Below are 13,720 nucleotides of genomic sequence, written 5' to 3' on the forward strand. Positions count from 1 at the left end.
ATTTTCAACCATCACCACACGTTTATTTACACTAATATAATACAAAGTCTTACGTGCACCGCCACCAACAAACCCTCACAGTCTCCCCAAAGTCCAGGCTTCAGTAAGCCACCTCTCTTTCTCTTTCTTCTCTCTTTCACACGCACGTCAGGCCTCTCCTCGCCGCCTCCTCTCCGACCTTGTCCACCTCCTCACCCGACTCCAGCCTTGATTGCAGGGCGGCGGCCCCTTAAATAGGCAGGCGGCTGATGACCACACCCGGCCACCTGCCACACTAGTTAACATATGGTTTGAGTACTTAGCAAGCCAATAGCATCATGCATATATTTTGCTGATACTTTTATCTTCTAGGGGTAGATAGGAAAATCTAAACTTATTACTCAATATATATTATAACAAAGTATGTATAAAACAAAATACAGATGTATACATTAAAGAAACCTTAATTTTCATTATTTTAGTACAGATAATATTTTGAAATGGAGCAACAGTTTAGATCAGGTTTTGATTTCTGATTCTATTGAGGTTGTTTGGATTTTACGTTTCTGCCTGTGTGGGTTGATTGATATAAGAGCACGTACATAAGTGTGAATCATAAGAGACTGACATCCTGACCAGTGTTTTTTTTTTTGTCTTGCACTACATGCTGCCAAGATAAACATGTACTTCTATTCTATAGGGACAGGTAGAAAACTAAGATTCTGCACAGCAGCAGTATAGCACAAGTAATCCAGAATATTATTAATTACTTGACTGAATGATGTGAAATGCTGTTACCAGTTCAAATGTATATACTGTACTGAAGAATAAATGATGATTTAATAAATAAACCATACATATCACAGAAAAATATTAGTTTTATATGAGGGATCATCTAGTAAATGGATCATTCTTAAAAATGCACTCACTTTATTCTGAAACACATGCAAGCATGCACTTAGTACTGAAACATATAAATTGTTTATTATTTGTCATACTGTATGTCTGAAGGACACTTGAATTTTTACTCTTTCATAAGTTATATTGCACAATGAAACACACACACACACGCTCTATACTAAAATGCCTCATATAACACACATATATTTAATAGTAAGATTATATGAAACTTCACAGTTCTTGCACTAAATTGCACTATACCTGAAACTGACTTAATTTAAAAGGTATTTGAAATTAATCACCAACTGGAAAATTTAGGAAGATGCAACTTCATTGTATTGTCCTTTTATTATTTCTGAGGCAGCTTATATAGGCTGTATGAATTTGTATTTATGCCTGAGTACCGTACTCCTTCTGTGTTGTGCAGCAATAATCATTTACATCTCACAGTGTTTGCAACACTGCACCCAGAAAACTTACTGGGTATTTATTTATTACCTTTTGTCTTAATACAATAAACAATCCAACATCATTTTCAGAAGTATGATTAAGAATGGGTTTTAGGGAACTTAACTTAGACAGTTTATTTTTTACAGATGTCTTCTACAAAATACTCAAATGTATAAATATGGCTGAGTAATATGGCAAAATATCATTGTGATAAAGAATTATTTTGGAAAATAATCATACTCATACATAGTATACAGTAAATAAACCTGAAACATGACATCCAGGAAAAAGACAATGCAAGACACAAAAAACAAATTTGAAAGTTCCACCAACACATTATTTCCACTTCATGCAAATACATGAAAAAACGAGTTCCTTTTAATTTAATACTAGGGGGCTTTGCCCCCTGCTTGCTTCGCTCGCTAACCCCCCAACCTGCTCTACCCGCTATCCAGTTCACGTCTCTGCCACTCACATATGTGGATTTCACTTTCACCACACAACAAATCTTTTAATTCTCACGGGCACGTCTCTTCATTGGGAAAAAACACTACTTTTCGAATTTTAGTACTTTCATCATCTCCAACCTGCTCAGCATGTGTATCGCGCCATTGTTTTGGAACCTCTTTATAACGTTCTACTTTGCTATCTACTCTTTGTCTTTTATTTCTGGCCCCGGGTGTGGTTAAATATCTTGGCACAATTCTTGTCTCGCAGGAATTGAAAGTACAGTGGAACCTCGGTTCACGACCATAATTCGTTCCAAAACTCTGGTCGTAAACTGATTTGGTCGTGAATCGAAGCAATTTCCCCCTTAGGATTGTATGCAAATACAATTAATCCGTTCCAGACCATACGAACTGTATGTAAATATATATTTTCTTTAAGATTTTAAGCACAAATATAGTTAATTAAACCACAGAATGCACAGCGTAATACTAAACTAAAAATAGAAACATTGAATAACACTGAGAAAACCTTGAACAACAGAGAAAACTAACACTAACTAGCTATAGCGTTACCAACCGCTGGCTAAAAACACTTTTTTTTAATGAGTTTTAAGCACAGGGAAAAAAATAAACATTTGAAAAAATCCGTAACTTAATAAACCACCAAGAAAAGTAACATTGCAACAATGCACGCTACGAACCGATCGCTGTAAACAGAAGTGTTAAACAAAATCAAGCCCAGTGCGTTCTTTAACTGCCTTTCTACCTTATGCATCCAGCTCTCTCTCTTGCGCTGCCTGTGAGTGTGTCTCTCTCTCTCTCTCGAGCTGCCTGTGTGTGTGCGTCTCTCTCTCTCTTGCGCTGTCTGTGTGTGTGTGTCTCTCTCTCTTGTGTGTGTGTCGCGCTCTCTCGCTCGCTGCACAGGAAATGCACAGGGAGAGACTGAACATGTACAAACCAAAAGGGAAACTGGCTTGTTCGTATACAGAGTGTGTGGTCATGAACCGAAGCAAAAGTTTGGCAAACTTTTTGGTCATAAACCAATTTGTACGTGTACAGAGACGTTCGTGAACCGAGGTTCCACTGTATCTCTCTGAAAAAGTCAACCCAAAAGTTAGCCCAGGCTAAAAAGTCTCGTCTTGTCCCAGGATTTTTTTATATAATAGAGAGATTTCATCATGATATTCATCCATCAATCTTCCTAACCCGCTTATCTATGGCAGGGTCTCAGGGAAGCTGGAGCCTATCCCAGCAAGCATTAGGCACAAGGCAGGAACAATACCTGGACAGGGCACCAATTCATCACAGGGTGAAAACAACCTGGGCCAATTTAACAAACACCAGTTCATCCAACCTGCATGTCTTTGGATGGAGCACTCAGAGGAAACCCACATGAAAACAGGTAGAACCTGCAAGCTCCAGGATGTGAACCATTGTCTCCTTCTTGTAAGGCAGCAGCACTAACACTGCATCACCTCTTAATTGTGACAGTTTATGTTTAAAAAAAGGTTGAAGCAAGCAAACAGAGCCATAAAAGTAAATCCCCTGTAAAAGCAACAGACGTTAGGATTTTAATGTACGTCCTTACATATGTCTACTTTAATCATGAACAGTCTTAATTAAAACATTGGTTAAAGTCTATTTATTAGAACACTTTGTCATCTGATGGCAAATACTGTACTGCAAGCACAGCCAGTTTTTTTTCTGTTTCTTTCTGATGCCTCAAAGAGGACTGTCAACCCAGTACTCAACACAATGGATTCTTTGCCTCTATGCAGTACAGTTTAAAGATTAATTTACTAATGTCATATTCAGAGTGATGCTTTCAGTTTATTAATCCAAGGGTCTTTATCCAGACATCTTACCACCTAACAAGACTTTTCAGGAATTTTTAATTCATTATACCACTGTCCATTTTAAACAGAAATTGCTTTTAGGAAATATAATTTCCTTAAGTATGTGTGTGTGCATTGGAAAAAGATCAGCATTACAATTTATTTTAATAAAATAAAACCACAAAGGCACAAATTCAGCATAATTCAAGTATATGTAAACTGGCAAAAATGCTTCTTGATAATCTAAGAGAGATGGTTTGCTTGCAGGTTTCTTGTGTACAAATGTTTCCACTGCTTCTATCTCACCTCTTGTCAAAATGCTCCCAAATAAACTCCAAAGAGAAACATCACAAATCATCATTTGTTATTTCTGCCTTGGACCCTTACTACTGTACTGATTACCACGATAGAAATGCTTTCAACCAAACAAAGTCATGACTAATTTACTCTTTAACATCTTTCAGTCTTTATTGCAAGGAACCCATCTAAAAGTGTACATCTTTACAAACCACTTTATTAATCAATAATATCATCATTACACAAATCACTGAAAAATTTCAAAAATACATGGTCTCACTTGCAAAATGACCACATGCCCCAATGTATGAATTATCCCTACTTGTTTCCCTACTTCCACAAACACTTTGGCATTTACTAAAATAAAAATTAGTATACAGTAAAGTTAAGTTGAGGGTTTGCACATGCAGATTTAGGCTGGTGTAAAAAGAAAAACTACTGAACAGCAGTTTGGTACAGAATTATGATTGCAGTACCTTTGTCATTAAAGAGTTCATTGTAGCTATTTCTAGTACCAAACTGAAGAAGCAAAAGCTATATAAAAGGTTTGATGAACTGGTAAAACATGCAAAATACTTTCAAACAGTAGAGAAAATTTTATGAAAAATAAAGAAAATGAATATCTGGCAGTATGAATATTTTAGACTGAAATGTTACTGCAGGGCTTGCACATTGTATGCTGTGGTTTTGTCAGTGTCAACTTTGTTTAAATATTAACCATATACTGTAAATGTATTCAGACCTAGCTCCAAATCTGTAATCTAAATAATAAGACATCATTAGTTAAATTGATAAGAGCGTCTAGATCAGCTTCTGTCTGAAGAACACATGCACAGAGTTAAAGATGGAATGTTTTCAATATTTCTTATAAACAGTATAAAACAGCAGAACTTTGTTTTTTTCTTGCTATCTTAAAATGTGTGAGCCTGAGAAAATACTTTGTCATTTTATAATAATACAGTTTAATTTCACTTTATATGCATTGGTACCTGGTTAGTAGTTTTCAATTTTATTTCTCAAAAAATGCCCGTTGTGTCTAGTTTTTAATTTAACAACATAATTGGAATATTCATCAGATTCTGATATAATATCTGTAAATAGGTATTTATACATAAAAGCAGATGGCAAAGATACAAATAGCAAAACTATACATCACTCATTAGGATCCAGGAAAGATGACAGGTAGTTCTTCTGTGACTGTGTTTTAAACAGGCGTTACAAGTGCATATCAATTATTAAATGGAGAGACAAAATAAGTGGAATGGCAATTGAATTAGGTAAACCTGTATGATATGACAGTGTGATAACAAAGCAATCAAGTCCTCATGGAGTTCTATACAAACTAAATACTGACTGCTATACGTTTAATGTTTACAACTGTTCAGGAATCTACAGTCTTTTACATTACAGTACTTCAGTTAAAAATAATAATAATATTAAAAAATAAAACAGAAGTTCCACCAGTATTACATTTTTCAAATCATACCTAATATATCACTTGCATTGCTGTCATATAAAATGTGCTTCCTTTATAGGGATTTAATGCGCTGGCATACATTACATGTAACTTTGAAACTGTTTTTGCCATTTTGTACACCTGAATGTACACTCATGTTCATGATTGTATTAGTCAATAACTATTACAATCTCTGAAGGACCTCCAAAGGAAGAATATCAGACATCACATTTTGCATTACATCTTGAAGAACAATGAATCAACCTGGGTCAGTGTGTGTCTCTCATTCAATCAAAATGTATTCAATAGTAAGGATGCACAGTTAGATTAACATATTCAGAAAGTGATTTATTAAAGAAAAAACACCTTAGCACAAGAAAAAAAAACAATGTACTGCAGAGAGTTCTTTTTCTCCATACTTACAGAAGATTTATTACAATGATATTATATCAAACAGGCCTTTCAAAACCTCCTTGGAATGATTCTAAGGTGAACCTTACACAAATGCACGGCTACAAAGATTACTGTGGATTTTAATTTATTAAAGGGCCTCAAAATGTATTCTTTAGATTTTTTTATATTTTACTATGTTACAATAAGTAATCTTTACTTCATTTTGCATAAAGCAACACAAAAAATACAAATTGTGAAAGTAAAAACCAAACCTCACTGATTCTTAAAATTGGAGAGGTTAGTGCTATTTATAGGCACCACTACAGTGGTAACAGTCACACTTTTATGTCACAAAAGACCCTGACAGAATCATCCCAATAAGTTTTATGGGGATTCTCCTACCTACAACACTCTACCAGAGCATTAGCCTGCTAAGCTAAAGGAGTGCATTTCTAACTGAGGGAGCAAATAGGAACGATCTTTACACTACAGATTTCAGCAACAGTAAACAATGAGAAAATTCAGTCAACAAAGAAATTATAACAAATACCATTACTTTTTATTATATGTTTTCAGTTTACAATGGTTCTGTCCATGTTGGGTAAAACTTTCAGAAAACTGAGTGATTCCCATTTTTCACTGCCTGAGGAGTGTTATTATTTTATGCTCATCCATTCAATCATATATCTCCTAACCCACATAGTAATATAATTATCGGTAGCACTGTCTTCCCTATGATTTGTACAAAATAAGCTTACATTAACAGCATTCAGATCCCTATGCAAAGTAGCTGGAAGGGAGGATGTTTAAACCTTTAGAGGTTCCAAACAATCTGAGATTCTTTTTGTCAAGTTCCTTACAGAAGTGGCTCAAACAAACACTGACAAATCATTACCAAGTATCTTTAAAAAATACACTGCTAGGAAGAAAAACACCAATAATGGTGGTAAAACACTACAGTGAACAACAGCTGGTCTATGCTTTTTTACTAAGCAATCCTGGTTCACTTCAAAAGAATTCACTAAGTCATTGTTCCTTCATAGTAATTCAGATGCTAAGCCTTGCAATGTTATTCTACAAATCTTAAATTGCACAATGTTGCACTGCTGTCATTTACAGTATGCCATTTTACCACGACTGCATAAAACTTCCACAAAAACTCTAGAGCAGCACAATCAAGGAGGGTCAGTGGAGGTGTCTGAAAATGAAATACGACATAGCAAAAATCAAATAAAGAATAAACACTTTACAACATCTTTTCAATTTCTTGTTATCAATGTAAAGTCAACATATACAAGTGTATTACCCTCTATATTCATTAGAAAAAAAGAGAACATATTTCTAGGAATTTGTCAGATTCAGAATACATATGACACAGCTTGAGGAAAGACCTAATTAAGCAGTATTGTGAAAAAATAGCCCCTTAAGTGCTCTGCGAGGATTAATGTGGGGCTTTTGACCAAACTGATTAACCACATTAAACTGCCTTTCTGTTTTTGGCAGGATTCTAGTTTACAAACTTCTCAATTCTAAGCACACAGAGCAGCAACTCCAAATGCCTATCAGAATACAAACAACCTTTGCTCGTGGTCACCAATTCCTTCACATGGAAAAGACTTCATAACACAATGAGAAAGTGTAGGAAATTGATTTTTTTCATGCACTGAAAAAATAGGAGAATACAGCAACCATGCAAAGCATGACTTGCCAGGACATATTAACTGTAGTAAGGCTTTGTTCTGTTTGAACAAAAAGAAAACATTGACTGGAGTGATGTGGAAATGATACCATGTGCACTTTATCATTTTCATGTAAGAGTATACTGTATTCCACATTCAAAGACACACACACACAAGTGCACAACTTGTAAAGATTTATGTTTATTCAACTTGTTCAGCCTCATCAGCACACAGAGTATCTGAGACTTCAACTCATACTGAACCTAACATAAAAAAACTGAAAAGCTTTATTTTAACAATGAATATATATGAATAATGCATTGAAGAACAAGTTGACAATTTCAGTAAATTAAGTTTAAAGAACAAAATGTCTTTGTTTTGTTTTATCTTCTTATGTTCAGAATATATGTTAAAACTATCATTTTTTGTGTACATTACCTTGTGAAATCCCGTTACTGCCAAGGCAAAAAGTTATTATTGACTATAAGGTCACATCAAGCCTGAATAATGCTTGTTAGTACAGAAACTATTAAACATTCAGATTTTCAGATGCTTTGACTGACAACAATAAATACTACATAGTACATACAATACATACTTGTTCTATTGCACAACCCCCTTAATATTCCACAAACAGAAATATTTCTGAAAGCAAATTTTGTAAAACACCTAGGAAGTCAAAGATTACTAGCACTTAAAATAGTCTGATTCAAAACACCTAAGGCAGGACATGTTTGCTAGCAGAGTCCACCACTCCACTGTGTGAATGACCTGATCACTATCCTGAACAGGTCAATAATCTCATAGCACAAGAATAAATGAAAGAAATGCTTATAGTGAGATGTGGGGAAGACATCTCCCTGGGCTGTACATAGCACTCTCTACCGCTCATAAATCACTTTTTAAAATGCAGATCCCTGTATTATGGCTGCTTACAGCATGTTTTACTGTGACTTACCTGAGTCTATCATATACCAGTGGCACCCGAAGCACACCAGCCTCCCCATTCTGTATGCTGCTCACACAACAAAATGAGAGCGGAGAAGCTTGTTTCAAACCCTCTCTGCCTGTGGTACCCACAGCCTCCATCGTTCACAGCAGCCACTCCAAGTGTAACAGGCTGTCCCTGGATAGCTAAACCCTCCCGCCCCTAAGACTTGGGCTTCACCCAAAACACTGCTGCCACCGGAAATCCGCTTTTAATATTTCAAGGTGCACAATGACTACTATGTGCTTTGTCAAGCACAATACTGGACAAGACTTAGGCTTGTGGCACCTGCAAATGTGTACTACAACCAGATAAGATGTGCATTACTTTCAATCGTGGGACATGTACTAATATTACAACTTCATCAAACCTACACTGTAAACATGATCAATTATATACCAGTATGTATAATGTATATATAAAGTAAATAGTACTGGCTGATTTTAAAATTTGTCTATTAAATTTGTGTGTGTGGAACTCCAGTACCACTTCTAATGCATGGCCCTGACTAGCACACTCTGCAGAAAAGAACAAAGTGACCAAATGTTAAGAGATCAATAAATCTCCAATTTAATTCTACCTTTCATGAAATACGATGTTCTAAAATACTGAAATAACTATTCACAAGTAATTATTGCATTTTTTTTAATTTCTGTCCATACTCGGTTCTCATTGCCACACTAGGAAATGAAATAAAAAAAACATTCTGAACAATGCGTGTAACTCATAAAATGGCTGAGTTCTGTTAGTAATCACTTAAAATCAGACGACCATTGAATAATAAGCTCACACTATCTGGGTGCCTGTCTGTCTCACAGATGAAGCTACAGCAATTTACTATGTTTGTACACAGATGACAAACAGTTAGATATATACTCTCCTACTGAGGTTAAAGTTTATTATACACTATCACTCAAGGCTTCTGTGCTATAAATTCTGGCTTTGACATGAAAGAAATTAAATCCTAAATCTTAAAGTGTTCAAGACGTATATATGTTTAAACTGGCAATTTTTTTTTAGTTTCTGGGTATATATATATATATATATATACAGTATATATAAAATATTATACATCAACAATACAGGGAATAATTAAACAATATTAGTTTGCTATTTTTCATAAATCATTATTTTTTAAATACATTTATTTACATGATATACAGCTACATTTCATTTTATACTGTTATCCTTCTTTTTTCCAAATTAATGTATTCTTATACTTGCCAAAAATGGAATAGTTACATAATATACAGTACCACAGTAGATGCAATTACAGAGGCACACATTCCTAGTACTGCATATAAAAATAGGTGGGCTTTGAATTCCTTGCTGGATTGCAATTTTAAACCCTCCGTCCTATCTAAATGTGCTTTCTTATTTTGGCGCCTTGAACCATATTATTTTATGTATGTATGTTTGGGCTCAAGATAGATAGATAGATAGTACATATTGCATATATAAATCCATACACAAGAATAAATATATCTTCAATAAAACTGTCTTTCCCTCGTGGAAATGCTCGCTCTTCCCAAGGAAGGGACGCGGCACCCTGAATACGTGCGCCCCTTACAAAGTGCGCTGAGAACAGGTGCCCCCTCTTCCTTCTCAAGAAAGCGGTTATGTGACGCTGGACAAGGGGAAGCCGCGAAATCCGCCGTTCAACCCGTTACTGCCCTCCACTAGCAGTGTCCAGCAAGCGCACTGAATAACGCCTCTAACAGGTGCGATCCCGGCTGGAGAGAGTGGCCACTTACCTTTTTTTTTCACTGACAGATTCCCAAGGCACACGAGGAGGGCAGCCCGGCGGCGCGGGCGGTTAGGGGTGCGAGCTAGACTAGGCGACCCTGCGCTTATCAGCTCAGACTATTGTTCCATTCCTTAGGCGGATCTCCTGTCTAGATGGCAGCTGGTCAGTCCAGGTACGGAGGGCATGTTCAACGCCCCATGTCTAAGCGCACCAGCGGAACACGAGTTGCTCTGCTTTTGGACTCCATTAATCAGTGAAAGCATTCGTGCTGTCCACCAGCATCCTCAAAGCTTGGAAACTTGCACGGCTTACAGCTCTTTACCAATTCCTCGCGGCGTCAACGAAGCAGAACCAAGGACCCCTGTTTTAGGTCCGTTCCGGGAAGAGCCACTGTCATTGAAGAAGACCCACTCACTATGGCTCTCGATGGCCACGCTTCTGTCCTCTGCGCGCGTAACCCGTTCCGGCGCTATACAGCCGCGTGCCCCTTATTTTAGCGCGCGCACCAGTCCGCGCCCGATAACGCGAGGGCAGGTAGGTACCCGCTCACGCGCCTGCCGCGCGCGCACCACACTTTAAAGCGTTTTCTTTCGCGGTTGGTTTACGTCACTTTCGCAGGCATCTCAAACACATTCATTTCTCTGTATGTATAAACGAAGGTTGCACCATTAGGTTACAGCACAGGGCGACATACTACGTGGTCCCAATACATTTTTTGCGTATTTATGTTTCTGCTGCTCTTGTAACGCGTTTTTGTTAATGTCACTGCCATATGCATGGGACGTGCGGGCAATACATGTGCATGTATTATTGAAATGTATCTGTTATTCCACTCCAGGCAGCTTGCAGGAGAATTGATCAGATTATCGTGTAGCTATAGTATATATTTTTGTTGTGTATACGTAAAATGTGAGACAGCAACATGGTATAAAATACTCTTAAGTATGTTTGTTAGGACAACGCATTTGGGAGGGACTTGAAAGTTGTGCATTTTATGTACTTTATGTGTTCATTGACTATGATTGTTATATAAAAAAGCTGAAATACAAAATATATTCAATATTTTTTCTGTCATTTTAAAGTGATGTATCAGTATATGATTTACCCGACAGTGTAAAATAAATGAGTGCATATCTGATACATGTTGGTGGGTGGTGAGGAAGGCTCAGTGCTGGTGGGTGGTGGTGAGAAAGGCAGAGTGCTAGTGGGCAGAGCTGTGGAAGGCCAAGCATGTTTGCCTAATATTTGCATGTACAGTATGCTCATCCAAAAGCGGTTATATATTTATGAATATGCCAGACTACTGATGTGTTTTGTAAAATTCATCCTTCATATGTGCAATTTGAAGCTGTGACACATAAGATCTGGGTTTCTATTACACAGAGAGTTGGTTTTTGCAACACACTGAATATGATGTGCTCAAAATGTGTATTTATCCTTCCATTTTCTATACCCACTTTCTCCTAGGGTCACAGAAGCATCTTTACATGTAAAAAATGCAAAGCATAAAGGATCGATATAAGCAAACACCTATCATTGGTCAGCTTTAAGTCATTTTATCAATATAATAGCAGTCTGTCTTTAGAATCTATAAGTAAACATGAGAAAGGCTGCATGAACACAAGAAGAGGAGCAGGTAGATGACAAAGCAAGCACTGCTTTAATCAATAACCGTATCAAAGTCTACAAGTAGTAAGTTGTTTTTTTGCCACTATGCCACATATAATATGGATGTATGCATTCATGTTAACACAATTTGTATAAATATTTACATGCAAAATATATATTTAATGGTTATGTACTCTGAAATACCTGATTATGAGATTAGTGTGTTTTATTTATAAAACTGCGTACAAAATATGTTCTGTCTACATGTATCTATTTGCCAACTCACTTATCCAGGTCAGGTTTACTGGAGGCTGGTAACTATTCCGGCAACACTGAGAGCAAAGCAGAAGCTACTTCTGGAAAGGCACTAGTCTATCACAGGGCAGACTCACTCACACTTGACCAGTTCAAAACTGCTAGTTAACACAGTCCAAACATCTTTGGGATGTGGGTGGAAAACACCGGGAGTGTCTGAAATGGAATTAGAACCCCGGATTTTACAGTTGTGATGCAATGTTATGTAATGTAATAAACAGAATACAAATACGGTTACATTCAAATTTATATTACTTTTTAAATATACTGAACAGAAACAATTTTTTGTCCTTACCCATCAATCTTATTTTCTTTTGGTCCTTGCCAAGATGAAGCTTGCTCTGTTTACTCACTATTTTATTCTGGTAAACTAGAAAGAATTTCAAGTACAGTAGTACCATTACTGGCCTGTTAGAATTATAAAATGTGGGAGACTACCAGTATTTCACAAGAACCGGTCATACTGCCTTCAGTTAATATGACCTGCCTACTTCCTAACCGTATGATATCTACTTAAACTACTAAATATACAGAGTTGTAGTTTGCAGGAAAGAAATGGAGTCCAGGTAGACAGAAACATAACAAAGCGTACGCAGCAGTTTTCTGACACCTGTTCCTTGAGTGCATTAAACGTCCTTATTGGCTGAGCCCCAACAAGCAGGCCTTCTGCTTTAGAAGACACTAAGCAGATTTGAGACAACACATATTATGATTGTTCAGCAGGGAAAATGATGTAATTTAACTCTCATTCTAATGTTTCACCATTTTTTTTTCTTTTTCAGATGCATGTTGTCCCTGTCTTATATACAGTATCTGTATTATAATTCTCTCTCGCCTCCCTCAGCAAATTTTGAGATTTCAGCACTGGGCTTGAGCAATACACCCCCCTCCAGACCGACAAATGCTCAATCCATCTGTGATCTCTGCTTCACCCTGTGACACTGCAGTTTATGTGTCAGATCCGTCAAAGTTGCTGCAATAGATTTAATGTTTCTGATAAAAAATGAATTGACCAATCTTGAATTTCACATTGTAATTCTTTCATGATTTTACAGTCTACTGGCAACATTGTATGCCAAAAATTTAGTATCTCTTGCTCATAGTATGTATTTCTTTGTGTCATTTATTATGTTGCAGACTTAAGTAAGCACATTCCAAATCTATACAAAGGTAATTTGCCATAATCTGACATTTGCTAAAGTTATTCTGATTATCCAAAAGTCAATTCAGCTGCCTTTTAGGATTTCCTTAATGTTTTTTCTGGTTGCATATTATAGCAAAAACTATGGTGTTAACAGATGTGTGGTATCTTATTGTTGAAAGGTACATATCAGGAAAGAATATAAAATAACATTTTGCATAAAGTACATCATGAAATACTGTGAAGACTACCACCGGGGGAAAATCATTCTGTATATTCTCAGCAAGTCTGAGCTGCGAGCTGATGGTGGATGGAAGTCATTTCTCACAAAAAAAAAACACCCACGCCTGTATCATCTAGCAGCCAATGTGGTCTAGTGTCTAAGCCATTGGACTTTAAACCTCAGGGCTGATGGCTTAATTTTCACAGTCTTCAGCAAGTCATGTAAGCTGTCTGTCTTCTTATTGTAAAAAAATATATATA

General features: G+C 36.6%; 1 protein-coding gene across 1 annotated transcript in view; it reads right to left on the reverse strand.

The window, feature by feature from the left end:
- Window positions 1-10,767, reverse strand: part of caln1 (calneuron 1) — a 267,718-nt gene extending 256,951 nt beyond the window's left edge. The window contains exon 1 of the mRNA XM_028806819.2: window positions 10,181-10,767. The gene's annotated coding sequence lies outside the window, so the exon portion shown is untranslated. The remainder of the gene's footprint in view (window positions 1-10,180) is intronic.
- Between the last annotated feature and the right edge of the window lie 2,953 nt (window positions 10,768-13,720).

The sequence above is a fragment of the Erpetoichthys calabaricus genome, chromosome 8 (genome assembly GCF_900747795.2).
Source record: "Erpetoichthys calabaricus chromosome 8, fErpCal1.3, whole genome shotgun sequence".
In the NCBI taxonomy this organism is placed as follows: domain Eukaryota; kingdom Metazoa; phylum Chordata; class Cladistia; order Polypteriformes; family Polypteridae; genus Erpetoichthys; species Erpetoichthys calabaricus.